Here is a 7674-nt window from a genome sequence, read left to right on the forward strand (position 1 = left end):
TCAAGTCCCTCAATTTCAGCCAGAAAATACCTGAAATCACAGAAAAACACACAAACTCATAGTAAAGTCCAGAAATGTGAATTTAGCATAAAAACTAATGGAAACATCCCTAAAAGTAACTAGATTCTACTAAAAACATACTGAAAATAATGCCAAAAAGCGTATAAATTATCCGCTCATCAATACTAAAGATTGGATTGCCTCCCAACAAGTGTTTCTTTAACGTCACTAGCTTGACGGTTGATTTCTTGTTAAGGTGGGGGTTGATCATAGAGCTTCAACTCCTCCCCTTTTACTGTGAATTTTCTCCCTGTGTTCCCATAAAGTAGCTCAATATGCTCAAGAGAGAGGATTCTATTTACTGTATAAGGCAACAATGGATTACGAGCAACACCACCTTCATCCCTAGAAAGAAACCTTCAGTGGGGATCTTTTGTTTCTCCATCTCCCGGACACTTTCTTCTTGGGAACTTCCTCTTTGGTGGATGACGCCCACCCAATACCAAAATTAGGTTTGATGTCAGGGAGAATTGTATTGATTCTCACCAAAGGAGGCTTGAGCTGCAACTTCGTTTTACATCATCAGAGGGTTCTTGGAGACTTGGATCAATAAACTCAGTCTTCATGCAATTGCCTTCTTCACCTGAGCGATGTATGGGTTTAAAAACCTTGAAGCTCAAATGCTCCTCATGCACCCTCAGCATCAATTCACCTTCTTCCACATCAATCAGAGCTTTCCCAGTGGCTAGGGATGGCCTTCCTAGGATTATAGAGGTATCTTCATCCTCTCCCATGTCAAGAATTACAAAATCTACTGGGAGGAAGAACTTTCCACTTTGACCAAGATATTCTTTACTATTCCATGTGCATGCTTCAAAGGTTTATCTGCCATTTGTAGTGCTATCCTTGTTGGTTGCTCTTTTTTGATTTGTAGTTTCTTCATCACAGATAGAGGCATTAAATTGATTCTTGCACTAAGATCACATAAGAATTTCTCAAAGGTTGTGCTTCCATGGTACATGAAATTTGAAAGCTCCCTGAATCTGGTATTTTCTTTGGCAAATTGCTCTAAATTATGGCACTACATTCCTTGGTCAGGACCACTGTCTCATCTCTCTTTAAAGTCCTCTTCTTGGAAAGCAACTCCTTTATGAATTTAACATAGAGAGGAATATACTCCAAAACCTTAACAAAAGGAATATTAATTTACAACTTTCTGAAGACTTCTAAGAAATTTGAAAACTGCTTGTCCTTAGTCTCCCTTTGAAGCTTCTGAGGATATAGAATTTTGGGTTTATACTCAGGCACTGGAATTTTCACTTTGTATTGCTGGACATCATCCAGAAAAGGATTATCAGGGTGTCTCTCAGGGGCGTGCTTCTCCTTGGCTTGTGCCTTTCCCAGAGCTTCTTTTTTAACTGGCTCCTCAATAACTTGTGCTTCCGTCCTCTCTTGGATTTGGAATTATGTTACTAGGAAAGATATTGGTGGACCTCTTATCAATTTCAGCAACTTTTGTGGCTATTTGACCCATCTGAACCTCCAAATTCCTAATTGAAGCTCTGGTTTCCTATATGAAACTAATAGTATTCTTGGAGAGTTCAGCAACTAAACTTTCCAAGTCAGAACATCTCTGAGAACTGGATGGTGGATTGTTGTTTTTGAAATTACTTTGATTAGATTTATTCTAATGGCCATGATTGTTATTAAAATTCTGGTGCCTCTGTGGTTGATTTTCCCACCCGAAATTTGGGTGATTTCTCCACCCCGGGTTGTAAGTGTTGGAAAAAGGATCATTATTGGGGGTCTAGAGGAATCGCCCACATAATTAACCTGTTCAGATGAAAATGGACCATGACTTCCTTTCTCATGGCGATCCTCTCAGAAGAGTATAAGTATTGGTTGTTAGCGACCATCTCAATCAACTCTAGAGCCTCTTTAATGGTTTTCTTCATATGAAGGGATCCCCCTGCAGCATTATCTAAAAAGGTCCTGACGGCCTGAGTAATCCTATCATAGAAGATCTACAATTATATCCAGTCCGAAAACATGTCAGGAGAATACTTTCTGAGCATAACCTTGTACCTTTTCCAAGCTTCATAGAGAAATTCACTCTCTTGTTGCTTGAAGGTTTGAACATTAGTCCTCATCTTGGTCAGTCTCTTAGGTGGAAAGAATTTAGTCAAGAATTTATTGATGACATTATCCCATGTATCCAGGCTCTCCTTGGGTTGTGTATCATGTCATGCGTGAGCATCTTATACCCTTTTTCTAGCTATTTTTATATTGTTTTGAGTTAGATTTTATTTATTTTTACTTAATTTTAGTGCAAAAATTACCTTTGGATGCTACTTTGAGTTTTTCTTGTTTTTTTATGATTTTAGGTGAAATTCGGAGCAGTTTGAAGAAGCTTGAAGTAAGAAAGAAAAACGCTGGCGTTTAACGCCAACAGAGGGGCATAAACCAGAAGCGCGCATCTCCTCCTTGGGTGTTTAATGCCCAAACTGGCGTTATTATTCTTCTATTTTAATATATGTTTGATTCAATTCTAAGGTATTATTTTCATTCTTAATCTTATGTAACTAGGTGAAACGGAAGTATGACCATTTTTCTACATGAGTTCTTGTGATTCTCAGGAGAGTTATCTCGCTTGAACTATAGCTTGAGAACACGCCTCCTAGATGGCTAACCACACAACCTGATGGGGATAAGCAATAACTAGCTTTCTGAACTTCACCCTCCAATCTGAATTGAATGACCACGGGAGTGGAATTTGATGAGGATCAAAGGAGATTAAATCATTAAGGGATCAGGGTTTAATCACTTACAGTTTACCATAGAATGAATAATTCATTATTAAAATAGTTAGTAAGAAGTTTTAATCCAGAAAGATAAACATCCCCGAGACCTTAACTGTTTTCTTATATTGATTTTACACCACACCTTTAATTGCTTTCTTTATTATCTTGTTTTATGCGTTTTCAGCAACAACTCTTTTTACTGTTTGCCTGACTAAGTCCAATAGGATAACCATTGCTTGCTCAGTCCGACAATCCTCATGGGATCGACGCTCACTCACCTGAGGTATTACTTGGATGACCCGGTGCACTTGCCGATTAAGTTGTGCGAGTTCTAATTTTGCGCACCAAGTTTTTGGCGCCGTTGCCGGGGATTGTTCGTGATTGACAACTACCAGTTGTCTTGTTGCCTAGATTAAGTATTTTTATTAGTTCTTGTTTATTTACCTTTTCTTTTAAATTTCGATTTTTAATTTTACTTATTTCTCTTTATTTTAGAATTTTTCCTTATTTATTTTCTCTTATTTTTTTATTTTAAGTTTGGTGTCCCTTTAGTGTTTTTCCTTTCTTTTTGAATTTCGAAAATTCTTGAACCCTTTTCTTTTTAATTTTTGAAAGTTTTTAGGGTATATTTTGGACACTTATTTTCGAATCCTTTTGTTAATTGTTTAACTTGTTTTATTCTATTTTACTATTTTTTTTCATAGGATATCTCACTGGGAGTTCTCTATACTCTGACATAGAGACTCCCACTTTTTCTTTGTTTCTTGTTGTTTATGAGCAGGAACAGGGATAAAGAACTCCTTCTCGAGTTTGATTTTGAACCTGAAAGAACCTTGAGGCGGCGTTTGCAATAAGTTAAAGCTTACAAAGCTGGAGAAAATCTTAAGGAAAAATTTCAGAAGGAAGTTGAAGAAACCTCTATGGCAGCTAATAGAGGGAATTCGAATGTTGAAGAGTAAGCAAGAAAGGTTCTTGGCTCATACACTGCACCCACATCTGACTTCTACGGGCGCAATATATCTGTACCTACCATTGGTGCCAATAATTTCGAGCTCAAGCCTCAATTCGTCACTCTGGTGTAGCAGAACTATCAGTTTCGTGGACTCCCGCAAAAGGACCCCAACAAATTTATATCTGACTTCCAACAAATCTGTGACACTGTTAAGACGAATGGAGTGAACCTTGAGGTTTACAAGCTCATGCCCTTTCCTTTTGCTGTAAGGGACAGAGCAAAGCTATGGATGGATTCTCAGCCTAAGGAGAGAATGGACACATGGGACAAGGTGCTCAATGAATTTATGACCAAATTTTTTTCACCCCAAAAGCTGAGTAAGCTTAGAGTGGATGTCCAAACCTTCAGACAGAAAGAGGGAGAGTCCCTTTATAAAGCCTGTGAGAGATACAAGTAGATGATAAGGAGATACCCTCCCGACATGGTTTCAGATTGGACCAGGCTGGAGATCTTTTATGATGGCCTCTCTGAGATGGCCAAGATGTCACTGGATCACTCTGCATGTGGTTTATTACACATGAAGAAGATTCTTGAAGAGGAAAATGAGCTTATTGTGATGGTTGCTGATGAGCGGATAATTTATACGCTTTTTGGCATTGTTTTTACATAGTTTTCAATATAATTTAATTAGTTTTTAATATATTTTTATTAGTTTTTAATTAAAATTCATATTTTTGGACTTTATTATGAGTTTGTGTATTTTTCTGTGATTTTAGGTATTTTCTGGCTGAAATTGAGGGACTTGAGCAAAAATCAGATTCAGAGGTTGAAGAAGGATTGCAGATGCTGTTGGATTCTGACCTCCCTGCAATCAAAGTGGATTTTCTGGAGCTACAGAACTCCAAATGGCACGCTCTCAATTGCGTTGGAAAGCAGACATCCAGGGCTTTCCAGAAATATATAATAGTCCATACTTTTCCCGAGTTTAGATGACGCAAACTGGCGTTGAACACCAGTTCCATGCTACATTCTGGAGTCAAACGCCAGAAACAGGTTGCGAAGTGGAGTTAAACGCCAGAAACAGGTTACAAACTGGCGTTTAACTCCAAGAGAAGCCTCTACACGTGTAAAGCTCAATGCTCAGCCCAAGCACACACCAAGTGAGTCCCGGAAGTGGATTTCTGCATCATTTACTTATCTCTGTAAACCCTAGTAACTAGTTTAGTATAAATAGGACTTTTTACTATTGTATTTATATCTTTAGTTTCATCTTTAGATCACGTTTGTGGGGCTGGCCATTCGGCCATGCCTGAACCTTCATCACTTATGTATTTTCAACGGTAGAGTTTCTACACACCATAGATTAAGGTGTGGAGCTCTGCTGTTCCTCCAGTATAATCGAGAACTGACAGATGATTAGCCATGCAGTGATATTGCATTGGACCATTTTCACTAAGAGGACAGGTGTCCATTGACAACAGTGATGCCTAACATACAGCTTGCCATGGAAAGGAGTAGGAAGGATTGGATGAAGACAGCAGGAAAGCAGAGGTTCAGAGGGACAAAAGCATCTCTATACGCTTATCTGAAATTCTCACCAATGAATTACATAAGTACCACTATCCTATTTTATATTTTATTTATCTTTTACTTATCAATTCATAAAATCAGTTGAATCCGCCTGACTGAGATTTACAAGGTGACCATAGCTTGCTTCAAGCTGACAATCTCCGTGGGATCGACCCTTACTCACGTAAGGTTTATTACTTGGACGACCCAGTACACTTGCTGGTTAGTTGTACGAAGTTGTAAAACATAATTAAGAATATGAACGTGCGTATTGAGTTTTTAGCGGCGTTACTGTTCCGAGGGTTACCTGAAACTGTAGGTCGATCTCGGATGAGATCTTCAGTACTGGTCGGAGATGACGTGTCTGGCTGGCTGGTGGCAGCCGGAGCTATTGTGTCTGATTTGTTGGACTGGCTACACTCCTGATCCTTGGTCACCGGAGGGTGGGGGGGTACCTGCAAGAGACTCCGATGCTTAAGTTAGCATGGGTATTAAACAGGTTTTATGTAGAATCAGAGTATGAGTTTTACCTGGGTGCTCTAGTGTATTTATAGTAGATGGGGCTGACCTTTCTGATAAGATAAGTTAGTTATCTTATCTTATCTTTATCTTATTTTGGGTGAAGTCAGCTTATCTTCAAGGGAACCGCCTTTATCTCTATAGGCTTGGATTGCCTTTGGATTTGGGTCGTGTTCCTCGATTTGGACCCTCTATTGGGCTCTCCTGTCGGTTTGGCCGATCTCTTTGAGAAGAGGTCGGCTAGTCGGACCTGAAGAGGTCGGTCGCCATGTCGCTAAACATCCCGGGTCAGACAGCTTGACCCAGGGTATGAACAGTGCCCCTGCTTGAGCTCGGTCTTCTTTTTTGAGGTCGAGTCTTTGACTTAGGTCCTTCTATAGTGGAGCCAAACTCAAGCATTTCGTCGATTTTTCCCTTTTTGTAGAATCTTTTGAATGTAGAACGTTTTTCTCTAAAAGCGCGCGCTTTCACATCAGTGCTTTGGAAACATGTGAGGATTTAATACTTTCATTAATTAGCATTAATTGCCCCGTTTTTCCTTTGAAGCTTTTGATTTTGAAAACCCAAAAACGGTTTCTCTTCTTTGCTCCTTTGTAACTTCTTCACATTTTCTTCCTTTGTTCTCTCGCTCTTTGTTTTTTGCCCTCATTTCTGCTTTTTCTCACGTTGCGGCGTCGCTTGGTGAATTTTCTGGGCAGCTTCCATATTTACGCCTCCTTCTTTCCTCCGAAGCTTCTTCCTTCTCCAGGTGAGTTCCATTCGTATTTTCTTTCTCTTTTGTTGCTTTGGCTTTGTGATCAAGTTTTGATTTTCCTTTAGAGAAAGTTTGGATATTTCTGTTTTTATTTTACCTAATTGTTGTGTGTTCTAGGGGTTTCTTCATCTTCTGTAAGATCCTTTTTGCTTTTCTTGTTGCTTAAACTTTTTCTAGGGCTTTTGCATGTTGTCGCCGTTTCTGCTTGCGCCTTTGATGGTGGTTTTTACTTGATTGTGAAAAAGGTTGGGCCTTTGATGATTTTTTCTTGGCATTTTTTATGTTTGACCATGCTTTTTGCTGATAGACTGTAGAAAGGTAGTGATTTTTGTGATTTTACTTCCTTTGAAACCTTTTTCTTGTTTGATGAGTGCTGGGACGTAATCTGTAGGAATTTCCTTTTAACCTTGGTTTGTTACTGCCTCCAAAGGATGCCCCGGGACTTTGGTTTGAGTCTTGGGGTTTTCCTTTTCTGTTTGTTCGTCTGTATCATATTAGTCGAGTTGTTTTTGCCCCTCGTCCGAGATATTTTTTCTTTTAGTAATCCTATCTTCTTTTCTTATTGTAGGATTAGTTGGCCTCATGTCTACTCGCCATAACGTTGTAGAGATGTCTTCCCAAGTTCCTGAAGGCATGGCCGATTGGGTGGACTCAATGGTTCTTATGTGTGTCTCTTTGGCTGATTCCGAGTTTTGTGCGCTGCTTAGGCAGTTTCATAGGGTCTGTAGTAATGCCGGCGATGAGAAGAATTATGAACTTGTCCCTCCCTCTTCTGAAGAGAGAGTTTGTTTCTCTACTCGGGTTGTTAGAGATCGCCCTTTTTTCTATGCTTATGACTTCTTTTTTGGTCAGCTGGGTATCACCCTTCCCTTTACTGAATTTGAGACCAACCTGTTATGGTCTTGTAATGTTGCTCCCTCTCAACTTCACCCTAATTCCTGGGGCTTCATAAAAATTTTTCAATTGTTGTGCAATGGTTTTGGTGTTCCCGCCTCGCAATCTCTCTTCTTCTATTTATTTGTTTTGACGAAGCCTGGAGTAGTAAAAAAGAAGGCGGCTTGGGTCTCCTTTCGATCTTC

This window comes from Arachis ipaensis, chromosome B04 (assembly GCF_000816755.2).
Source record: "Arachis ipaensis cultivar K30076 chromosome B04, Araip1.1, whole genome shotgun sequence".
Taxonomy (NCBI): domain Eukaryota; kingdom Viridiplantae; phylum Streptophyta; class Magnoliopsida; order Fabales; family Fabaceae; genus Arachis; species Arachis ipaensis.